This window comes from Miniopterus schreibersii (assembly GCF_964146895.1).
Source record: "Miniopterus schreibersii genome assembly, chromosome: 4".
NCBI classification, from domain to species: Eukaryota; Metazoa; Chordata; class Mammalia; order Chiroptera; family Miniopteridae; genus Miniopterus; species Miniopterus schreibersii.
The window spans coordinates 26,359,261-26,372,034 of NC_138105.1; the positions used below are offsets into that span (position 1 = coordinate 26,359,261).

At 37.3% G+C, this 12,774-nt stretch overlaps 1 protein-coding gene across 1 annotated transcript in view; it reads right to left on the reverse strand.

Moving 5' to 3' along the window:
* The window catches only part of CHSY3 (chondroitin sulfate synthase 3), a 239,784-nt gene that overhangs the window by 21,752 nt on the left and 205,258 nt on the right, over positions 1-12,774 (reverse strand). The gene's annotated exons all lie outside the window — the stretch shown is intronic.

The following is a 12,774-nucleotide window of genomic DNA, read 5'->3' on the forward strand; positions in this document are numbered from 1 at the left end:
GGAGGGAGAGGATAAATCATTGCCCTTTCAAATGTGCAGTGTTGGTGTGAAGGTCAAAGGAGAACAGTATGTGAAAGCATTAAGGTCTGTTTATACATGTGACATATTATTTAAATGAGCAGTTTAAAAGAATAAATGAAGAAAAATGTATCTCTGGTTAAACGTAAACTTTTAACAAAAGTCTCAATAAACCAAGAAATGACATTTACAACATTACACATACAACTGTCCATAAATAAAAGATCTACTGAAAAGTAAAATCAATTGACAAAATAATAATTAAATAAAAAGTTATTTCTGGTATAAACTTGAAACATTAAGTATTTTTAATTTTTCAACTATTTTTCAAGTAAAAAAATCAAATGTTCTTCATTTGAGATCAATGATTCTCAGTGGGGTGATGGTGTATCAAAATCTGGGGCAGAATATATAGATAACAAACAAAATACATTCTAAAATTATCATTGCTTTCATTTATTCTTACCATGTTCTCTCAATCTAACTTAAAGTTTTAAATAATAGCGAAGAAGGACATAAGATTAGTAAGTTAAAAGAGACCAGGAGACTCAATTTTCAGTAATTTACTTTAGAACTGAAGATTCTTTGAAGTTCTTTATCAGGAAAATTAAGGATGGTTTCAAATTAGATGTTACCTTATTTCTGAGTTTCTTAAATAATGTCTGGGTCCTTTTGTAAGACAAAATAATCAAGCTACATTTTAAGGAATTAAAATCAATTCTAAATCAGAAAGTGGTGAGAGAGTTCTATAAGCCTTCTTTTACTGTAACAAGTTCGACTGATATCCTCTGTAAAATAACCACGCTGACTTTATAATATACCTTACATTGTACCTTCAAAAATCCTAATGAGAAATGTATACTAACTGCTAAAGAGTATTAAGAATTTAAGAGGAAACTTGGAATAAACTGAAAATTTTACCATAATCCTGAGGGAGAAAGCAATTCTTTAAAAATTAATTTCTAAATTAGTTAAAATTAAATTAATTAATTAGAATTTATTAAAATGCCTTTTAATACAATGCAGTTATAGAAAATTTTATCAACTTTAACAAAATGTAACTTGATAGGCTTATTCTAAAATATCTATGAATAAAACTAGTAAAAAAGTCTTACAAAGGAGGATATCAAATATCTTTGAGTAATTTAAATAGGGTAATAACAGCACAAGAATAGACAAATAGATCAATAGACTAGAACGACCAATTCAGAAAGAGTCCTACCTATATAGAGAAATTCAATAAATTAATGTGTAGTATTTCTAATAGATGAGTAAAGAATAAATTATTCAACAAATACTGTTAGCATAATTGTCTATAATACAGAAAAAATAAATTTGATTCCTAATTTAGAACACACACACAAATATGCATTTTAGATAATTAATTTATATATGTATATAAGTATTAGAGAAGAATTACCTTTTTTTCTCTCTCTTTTTGAAAGATAAAGTATGTTAGTGTCTACTTTGAGTAATGGGAGGAAACATTTTCATAGAAGAGAGGAGTGCACATGTTATGGGGTATACACTGGAAAAATCCCCATATGGACCCCAAGAATTCTGTTTCTGCCACTTGAATTTCACAGGAAAAGTCTCAAGATGAATAGATATTATTCTTTGTTCTTTTAAATAAGGTGTACCAAAGTCACTGAGTATATTGACCTGAGAGAACACAGGAAACTTTTTGTTGAGCCTTTTTAACATGGTCTTCCTAAGTGGTTTGCAGAAAATCTTGGAGCAGGGGTGAGAGGACTGGTTCTGGTGTCAGATTACCAGGGTTTGAATCCTGTCATACCAAATGTGATCCAGCACAAATCATTTAATATTTCTTTATCCTGGTATTCTTACCAATACAATGTAAACAATATTATGGTGATCATGAAGATTATATTAAATAGTACACCACACTTTTTTTTTCCGGCTTTTTAAAAAAATTTATTTTTGTTTAAAATATTACAGATGTCCCTTTTTCTCCCCAATGACCCATTCCACCCCATCCCATCCCCCTCCCGAGTCCCTCTTCCAACCATACACCACACTTTTTTAAGAATATCTGCCACACAATAATCACTCAATAAATAAGCATTTCACCCTGAATGGAAGTAGTAATTGAATGTCACTGAGAGCCCATAGCCTATGCTCCCTGGAAAGTAATAAAAAAGACTAGAACTTTGCTCCACTTTCTGGAGCTGTTCCCTGATATTACCTCTAATGGTTTAGTTGTAGCTGTGGTGAAACCCCTCTATTGGCCATCCCTTCAGCCTCTACCCCTACCCTCATTTGCCAAGTAAATAACACCATCTAGATTAGAAACTTCCTAACAACTGAAGAGTTCTTTCTGGAGGCATCGAACTGAAACCAGTGTAGGTTTCTTCTAGCTACTATTGGAATATTTCATTTAATTAGAGGGACAGAAGGAAGGTTTCCATGGATTTCCCCCTCTGTGAGAAAAAAATAATCAAGATTTTATTTAGCTCAGAGACAGGAAACATGCAGGAGATACCAGAACAGCACAGAGTAGGTCTTCAGCAAACTGTTTAATACATTTTGAAAGAAAGCAAGAGGCGAAGGGAGGGACTTACAGAGGGAGGAAGAAAGGTGTCTCAGAAGAAACAGGCCCGAAGCACCAGAGATGGATGGGCCTTTGGTAGAAGCAAAGACATTTCTTGTGTTAATAAGAGTGAACGAGGAGAAGGGGAGCCCAGACGCAGGTAGGACTGAGGATCGGGTGGTGGGCAGATGAGGGGCTGCCTATAGTAGGGCTTCCAAGTAACTACTTTCAAGTCAGGCAAGTATTGGGAGTAAGACAGTCCAGGAAATTGCTCGGTCTCAATTTAACTCTGCTTAGTTGAAATGAGTAAATCTGTGATTCTAATTTACATAATCTTTCCATGAATAAAAATAGGATGCAAAAACTCAATCTGTTCCAGATTTAGACCCAAAAGGCAATGCAAGATTGGACAGAAATCATCTTCTAAGATGGAACCGTCTTTAAATGGTGCTAACAAATCTCAAAATAGCGTATCTCCAAAAACATATGCTTCCTTTTGCTGTAACCAAGGTGACACCTTCAAACTCATCAAACCACTGTGTTGCCTTTGACCTTCTTTAAAAAAAAAAAATTACGATTAGGGATTTTTATTGGAAAGGTTTCATGTCACTTAAACTGAGAAGCTGTTCCATGGTAGGTATTGCCAGGAACCGTTTACCGTGGCTGCGTTTCTTGGCTGGCTCTTAGTGGCCCTTTCAGTCACTACCAACAGACTAAGTCTCACCATTCACAGCTCCAATCATGTGTACAAAGTTGCTATGATAAGTCTAATTGACATATGCTAATTCAGCTGTTCAAAGTCATTAGATTTAATTTGCATTCTTACAGAGAAAATGCGTATTAATAATTAGGATACTGCATTCAAGCTTTTACTGCGTGTATTTCTGATGCCTCACTGAGGAACGATGAAAGGGCGGAGATACAAGACATAAAAGAACAGCACTTACAACTAAATTTAAAGCCATCTCGAGCACAATTTGGGAGTGAAACGTACTTTATTTTCTCTTCCTCTCTTTACGCTTTAGGGACACTTTTGCAAACACTTTGTAACAAACTTTCAACTCATCCGGAATTTCCTTTATGAAATATCCCCATTGACAAATTTCATTCCCCTGATCAACAGCTGCCTCCGATTTAGAAATCAAAGGCCCTCCAGGGCACAACACTGAGCCTTTAAACGTGTTGTTTAAGGAGCATTTGAAGTTAAATGCTTTCTACTAGGTCCCTCTCAACTAAGGAGCTGACATTAAAGATTTACTAGGTGCTCTTGCTGGCAGTTTCGCAGAGGGTAGACCCTACTGTCACCTGGATCTTTGAGAACAAGACAGCATCAGAGCACAGAGTTGGGACTCACGCTCCGGCGCGTCAGGCTCCAAGGGCATGCTGCGGCCTTGCCACGCCACTCGCTGTCGGTCAAATGACTGCTGATTGGGACTCGGTACCTCCCTGGCTAACGGATTTACTGCTTGGATAGATCTGACTTTCAAAAATTTTCCCTACGAAACAAGCCTTTGGCCCTTTACCTCTAAACCACTGGTGTTAATTCTAACATCTAGTGTTCTAGTACCTAATGCAGGTTCTGTTCCTTCTTCCACATCCCCTCACGTGAAAGGTGGCTGTGATCACTTAGGCTGGCTTCTAGCAGCCTGAGTCCCTATTAAGCTTCTAGTCACTCACTTCTAAACATATTTCTGCTGGATTTTAGTTCCCTGGAAGTATAATAACCCAACTAAGCACTTGATAGTGTTCCAAGCGTGGCCTGATCAGCATGGGACTTGACTTGGCTCTTAAGCAACCTCTATGCAAATCACCTTCACAGGGGCCTTACACATGACCTGCTTGTTGTCTCTGACCTCACTGAGTCACCAGTAAGAATGAGACAGAAGACAATGCTGGGTAGCTGGTCAATAAAGGTCTTCTCTCCAGATTGACATTTAACCTTATCAGCTGGATGTTTGGAGACCACAGGTAAATTATTCATGAATTTGAATTTGATTCTAAGCCTGACCTCAAATCACTCAAGTGATCTGGACAAGGAATTTCACCCATAAACCTTAGTTTCTTAAATCTGCAAACTGGGAATGACAATACCGCATAGGTGTCATAGCAAGGACATTTGTGGATTCTAGTATCATCTTAGGGTGGACACTCAATAACAAGTATTATTTCCTTGCTGTTAAAAAAAGAAAAGTGCCCATGGTGTTGTCACAGAGATGGGTGTCAAGAAGCCTGTGCCTATAGTTTCAGTTAGTAGCTCCCCATTTGATGCTATTTGCTTACACACAGTCGACCTAGTTCATGTAGCAATGAACTAAACTCTTTAATAATTCATTCTGTTGCTGCTTAAGTAAAACTATCTTAGCATTTACTAATATTAAGCCCCCTGAGCACTGGTGGAGGAGCATGGATGCTGTCAGAGTGCAGAACGTTTGGCCTCCCAGGCTGCCTCTGACTTGGTATATTTCCTCACTCAAATAACTGGACGTCTGTCATCCCACTTTTCTGATCTGTAAAGTCGTGAGGATGGTATTGACCCATCTCCCAGGCATGCTGTGAAGCCATGCTAATTAATGTTGACCGAACACTTTGAAAACGAAAATTGCTATTTAAATGCTAAATATGTGTATTCAACAGAGGACAAGTGTACCTGGGGATTAACGCGTCCTAGATGCTGAAATGGCTTTGCCTCCCTTAGCCTGGGAAACCAAATAAACAGCCTGACAGCTGCTCCAGATCTATAGCCTTTCTCTCTGTTTTGAAGCAACACAATTTTATGGATTTTGTGACCGAATGCTAGAAATAAGCAGTAACTCGAATGTCTCTCTTTTTTTAAAAGGCAAAAGATAGATATACTTTAAGGGACTATCAGAAAGAGAAGTGCCTAAATTGCTCAGGGGGGGAAACGATTCTAGGCAGGGTATGGTATGGAAAGAAAGCTGACAGTTCAAGACTTTTTTTTTTCCCTGAAAAAACTCAATATAACTAATAAAGGTATAACTGCTCACTTCTCAGACAGTAAATCCATGGATTTGGATTAACAGATACAGCTTGCTCTCAAATTCTAAACTGTCAGGTTAAGAAAATGTTTTGAGACTGCAAAATAGATTAGGGGTGTGAATGGCTGAAACCCAAGAGACTACACAGGCCATCCCGGCCGTCTGCTCAGGCAGCTCTTCCCAAGCCGAGCAGCTGCTCAGCGGAACCTCAGCAGTGTGCGGTGCCGGGAGCTATGCAGCGGCCACCAAGGGCTTCTGAAAAAGCTGCTAAATATTCCCCCAAGTGACTTTTCACTAACTCGCCCAGTTTAGGGGCCCTCCCTTGCTTCGAGGACATAAAAAACAAAATGCCTAAACCATCTGGAAACGTTTTATTCGAGTTGTCTTCTTACCCCACCAGGGGCCTGCGGCAGGATTTGCATTTGCAGGGCTTTTCAATTTCAAACAGTTAATCATCTTGGACGACAGGGAAATGCAAAGCTGGCGGTGTTTCTGGGGAGATTTGATAGCAACTCAGTAGAGGAAAAGAAACGTTTTGAGTTTGAAGTGGAAGGTTGCATTAAACATGAAATAAACACTACTTCCTGGGCTGCGAGAGTCTAAAAATAGGCCCTGGAACAGATTCTGAAGTGCCAGTCTCCGCTTTCTCCAATGCAGCCACTGGCACTATTAGCCTGATTGCTACGCAAGGAGAGGGCCAGATGGTTTGCCCTTGAACTGAAATCAAAGGGCCTTCTTTTATGGGAGCATTTTATTTTCAAAGTGAGGGCTTCCTAAATACGCAGAAGTCCATGTTTACTGTGCAAAGGGAATCTGCTGGCCCATTACAAACTCCTTACCCAAGTCCAGGACGCTGTTACCCTGGCACAGCGAATGATGGAAACCACAGTGAATTAAAGCAGGGAAAAGTCTCCCACAGCCCTTGTCTTCAGACTACAATGTGTCCCAGAGAGGTGGTCTACCCCTTAGCCAACTTCAAATTCTCTACTGAAGAACTGAATATGTCGGACTTGTTATTCAAGGTGCGGGCATGGGCATGACCTTGGAGCTTGCTAGAAATGCAGACTCTCAGGCCCTGCCCTGTAATGACTGAATCAGAAGCTGCAGTTTACCGGGATCCCCAAGTGATCTGGATGCAAGTTCAAGTTCTAGCTGTACAGGGTTAGTCAGTTCCAATCCAATTCACCAGAGCAGAGACTACAAATCCTCTCATTGTTAATTTTATTGTGTCAATTTTCACTATTAACTACCCTGTACCCATCTATATAAAAGATGTGTATGTCTATCATTTTACTTTTTATCCAGTCCCTGAGGTTCCCACCTTTTGCTTTCTCCCACCTCCCTAATCTATCACCAGTGAATTTCACGTAACCCACTTTATGTCTTCGCTTTTGATTGTAATGTATAAAACAAGGTGCAAAACTGCCATTCTCTCAATCCACTGAGATTTTGCTTTCCTGAAATTGTTGACACTTTGGCTCAAATAAACTCACAAAAATTCTTCATAGGTTTGAATGTTTCTTATGTTGACAATTCTAAGGCATTTGGGAACTAAATCAAATTCAAATGCCTATAAGGATCAGGAGCCCAGTATTGCCATATCTTCTGATTCTAAAACTAGCCAGACATCCAGATTTTATGTCAAGTGCAATCTCCTAATGTTCAAGTACTGGCTATAACAAACAAGCAAAACAACAACAATAAAACCTAACAATGAATGGCCCACACAAAATACCCTCTGTGGGCTGAAGTTTGTAACCTCTACTTGAAACTCTGGGTATTTTGAACCAACGGAGGCTTGGCAGCAGCCTGGGATGGGGTTTCCATGCGAGGCTGGGCCACTTCCAGAGGCAGCCAGAGCAAGGAAGCACGTGACGTGTGCTAAAGCAGAATCCTGCGTGCAAAAGGCTGCGCGTGCAAAAGGGACTGACTTCCCAGAGCAATGAGGAAAGGCTTCTCAGATGGAGGATTGTGAGCTGCGATTTCAAGATAAAAAAATGCGAAGTATAAACGAAGAGAGAGAATGGGAGAAAGTATTCCAGGTGAGAAAACTGAACTTGCAAAATGTAAAGACTTGAGAGAGAATGACTTTTTGAGGAAATATGAGAGTTCAGAAGGGCCAGGAGGAGAGTATACAGGGGCAAAAAATCTGCTTCATTTTAAAGAGTTGCTGAATAATACCACATGATTTCCTTTTAAGAATGACCATTCTCCGGGCTGAGGGAAGAGAAATGGGAAACTTTCTCTTATCAGTAGTTAATGTTATGTGATGCATCTTTGATTTGGAGAAAATGCACATAGAAGTAGGCAATTTTATAATATTTCACCAGATAGAAACTCATATTCCTTAGGCTAACAAGTTGTCTGTAATAATTCCTTCAGGTTTTAGATATTACTGGGGAGCAGACTTTGCTACCTCAAAATATGCCTGTTTGGCTTAAGGATTATCTTGAGCTGGCTGACTCTTTTTAAAAATGACAGCAAACATAGGAAAAACTCTGAAAACTGAGAAGTTACCCTTTTATAAGGTACATTTATATTTACAAGGGAAATCTCCATTTGTAAGGGTGTCTCCTTGGAAGATGGGGATGACTAAGTCTCTTCTCTTTGGAGGAGGTAAGGACTTAAATCTGTATAACAACCTTACTTTTGTTTACTGTGCTTTTCCTGGTAACCTACCATAATTAACCTGCCCTGCGCCCCAACTTTTCTTTTGTCTTTAGTTGGAGATGGTATTTAAGGTGATGGCTTTGGCAATTTCAGATAGTAACAGTTTTCCTAGGTATCTCCTATGTATACAGGAGGTATACATGTTATTAAACTTCTATATACTTTTTTCCTGCTAATCTGTCTTTTATTACAGGCAGATCTTATCCAAGAACCTAGAAGGGTGGAGGGAAAATTATTTTTCTCTCCTATATTACCACAAATGAAGGGAAGGCTTTCGACAGATGTTCAAAAGGCACTAAATATTATCAATCAAGCTGACTTCATATTTCTTTGCAAAACAGCTCTTTAACAACATCTGTGATTCTTTTATTTGCTGCTTCTAAAGGAAACTTTTATATCTATTGCTATATCTGTAGTTTTAATTGTAAGTATTCTATCTGTGATTTGTAGTTATTTATTCACCTCCAATGTTAGCAAAAGAGCATCGGTAACTCTCCTCTGTCTTAGTCACCATCCTAGTACTGATAGAAAAAATTTTAAATGCTCTTTGGTAGAAAAAAAACTCAACACAAAAGTATCTTCAAAAATTACCAGAGGAAGAGAACTGATGAAATTTATTAGAGTATTACAACATGCTATTAAGCATATTTTATTTAATTTTTCAATATGTGTTCTGCAAATCATGAGTATAGTCAATCTGTAGCTGCTTCTTTCTGAATACAGAGTTAGAATGGGCAGACCACAGCTTTCATGGCAAGTCAACAATTTTGCCATGGTCATAAATTTTGCAAATTAATCTGGCCTCAAATATTTTGCTATTATTTCTTCATAATAAACATTAGAAATAAATGTCTGAACCTGTGGTTTTTATTTATTTTTATTTTTAAAATTTTTAATTGAAAAAAATTGAACCACTTTATTGAGGAATGTGTGACGTAAAAAGCTATACGTATTTAATGTATACAATTTGATGAATTTGGGGATAAGTATACATCCATGAAACAAACCATCACTACCATCAAGGCCATAGAAATATCCATCACCTCCCAAAGTTTCCTCCCATCCCTATTATTAATTATTTGCATGTGTGTGTATTATGAGCACTTAACATAAGATCTACCTTCCTGGGTCGGTAATTTTTAAACTTCACTGTGAAGAGACAGCTTGGCCGGGGGTGAGGAAGGTGGGGGTGTTTGTTAAGATGCAGATTTCCAGGCCTTGTCTACAGAAAGTCTAGTTCTAATTATTTAAAGATGTTCTAGGTAATTCTGATGCAAATGGTCCCAGAATTATGTTTTCAATGATGCTGAGCTGATAATGCACTGAGTATTTGGCCCAGCCAAGTCTTCAAAGAAATGAAAAACTTTGGAGATGTATCCACAGTGATCATGACAGTGAGTACAAGCTCTGTGAGGGGACGGATTTTCCATTTCATTCACAGCCACATCCCCAGCATTGAGACTGGCAGAGAGGGGACTTCATAACCATTTGTTGACTAAATATGTGAAAAAATGAATTGAGCACGTCAGCACTTCCTTTCTAAACTACATGCCTTTCACTTGTTCCTCTATCTCACACTAATCATCAGTCAAAGGGCTCATGTCACAACCTCATCAAAAGAGGCATTTGCAGGCTCAGAATGATGACATTCTGCAAAGTCATCAGCAGTCCTGAAACTATAATGTTGGTTAAAGTTTTCTCTTCTGACCACCTACAAAACTGAGCATGGAGCTGAAAGAGTTGCAAAACCTCGGTGGATCACAACAAATCAGGTTCCACATTCCAATGCATTCTCTAACACATCACACAAAATATGGTACCTATAGTCCCAGTAAAATGTTGTGTGGGTCTGAATGAGACGGAGCTACAGAATTCTTTTTCCCCCAGACCTCATAAGCTTGTGAAATGCTCCTGTATCAGTTGTCATGCTCTGAAAACATTTGGTGGCATGTTGCAACTGGATCAAGAGGTGATAGGGCTGCAGACCCACATAAGCATATGATTTCTTTTAAGAAATCTTTTATTTCTCAAGGGCACAGGAAAATATTTTTATGAAACTTTAAAGTTATTTAAACCACAGAGGGGAAAACCAATGTTGCTGCAAGTTTTCTTCTTCTAAGAGATGGAAAACCCATGGTATTAACCACTGAAGCAGATTCAGCACTACTGCAAATGTGCTTTTCATTAGTAAGGACATAAGCACTAATGCAGTTTACAGTTCTGACGGAGGTCCTAATTTATCCTGTAAGTTCACACACTTAGTAAATTGCTCTTAACATCACAGCTATAAGTAATCCTTCTGAGACTGCTTTAGCACTAAATACCATGCAAGCATTAGAATTCTACTGATAGTATATATTCAAGTATTGATTGTTATTAATCAATACTGGTTGACTGAACACTTCTCTGCTTATCAACAGAATTTTCAGTGGTTTTCTAGCACACATTATTTCTACTTTTTTTCATGTTAAAGTAATAAATAACTAAACCAAAAGAAAGCCAAAATAGCTATACTTATATTAGATAAAATAGACTTAAAGAATGCAATAGTGACAAAGAAGGGCATTAAATAGTGATAAACAGGTCAATTCAACAAGAGAATATAACATTTAAAAATATTTATGTACCTAACATAGGAGCACTAAATATAAATAGGAGTGCCTAATAAAGCAAATGCTAACTGACCGAAAGGGAGAAATAGACAGTAGTGCAAAAATAGTAGGGAACTTTAACACCCTGCTTATATCAATGGATGGTCATCCAGCAGAAAATCAATAAGGAAGCGCTGGCCTTAAACAATGGGTTAGAACAGATGGACTTAACAGATCTTTACAGAACAATTCATCCAAAAGTAACAGAATACACATTCTTTTCTAGTGCACATGGACATTTTTCTAAGGCAGATCATATATCAGCCCACGAAACAAGTCTTAAAAAAAAAATGTGATGACTAAAGTCACACCAAGCATCATTTCTGACCACGATGGTATAAAATGAGAAATCAATGAATTACATGAAGAAAACTGGAAAACTCACAAATCTGTGGAGATTAAACAATATGCTACTGAACAACCGATGGGTCAAAGAAGAAATCAAAGGAGAAGTCAAATAATACCTTGATAGCAACAAAAATGAAAACCTAACATACCAAAATGTATGAGATGCAGCAAAAGCAGTGCTAAGAGGGAAGGTCATAAAAACAAATGCCTTCCTTAAGAAACAAGAAAAGTCTCAAACAACCTAACTTTACACCTCAAAAAACTAGAAAAAGAACAAACAAAGCCCTAAGTTAGTAGGAGGAAGGAAATAAGAAAGATTAGAGCAGCAATAAATGAAACAGGGACTAAAAAGACAATAGAAAAGATCAATGAAACGAAAAGTTGGTTCTTTGAAAAGATAAACAAAATTGACAAACCTTTAGCTAGACTTACCAAGAAAAAAGAGAGGACTCAAATAAATAAAATCAGAACTGAAAGAAGAGATGATACCACAGAAATACAAAGGATAATAAGAGACTACTATGAACAATCATATGCCAACAACTTGGACAACCTATAAAAAAATGGATAAACTCTTAGAAACAAACCTACTAAGACTCAAGCATGATGAAATAAAAATCTGAACAGATTAATTACTAACAAGGAGGCTGAACCAGTAACCAAAAACTTCCCAAAAAACAAAAGTCCAGGACCAGACTGCTTCACTAGTGAATTCTATCAACATTAAAAGAATTAATACCAACATTTCTCAAACTCTTCCAGAAAATAGAAGAGAGGGGAACTCTTCCAAATACATTTTTTGAGGCCAGTATTGCCCTGATACCAAAACCAGACAAAGAATGCCAGGAAAAAAAAAAAAATTATAGGTCAATATCCCTAATGAACATAGATGTAAAAACCTTCAACAAAATACTAGCACAACAAATTCAACATTACATTAAAAAATTATACACCATGATCAAGCAGGATTTCTTCTAAGAATGCAAGATGGTTCAACATCCACAAATCAGTAAGTGTGATACATCACACTAAAAAATAAAGGATAAGAATCATATGGTCATCCCAATAGATGCAGGAAAAGTATCTGACAAAATCCAACGTCCACTCATGATAAAAACTGTCAGCAAAATGGGTATGGAGGGAACATGACCCAACATAACAAAGGTCATATATGACAAGCCCCCAGCTAACTATACTGAATGGTAAAACACTGAAAGCTTTTTCTTTAAATCAGGAACAAGACAAAGATGTCCATTCTTGTCACTTTTGTTCAACATAGTATTGGAATTCCTAGCCAGAGCAATTAGGCAACAAAAATAAATAAAAGGCATCCAACTTGGAAAGGAAGAAGTAAAACTGTCTCTGTTTGATATTACATATAGAAAACCCTAAAGACTCCATAAAAAAAATAAAACCCTGTTAGAACTAATAAACAAATTCAGTAAATTTGCAGGATACAAAATCAATATACAAAAAAATCTGTCGTGGTTCTTTTCTTTACACTATCAATTATCAAAAAGAGAAATTTAAAAAACAATCC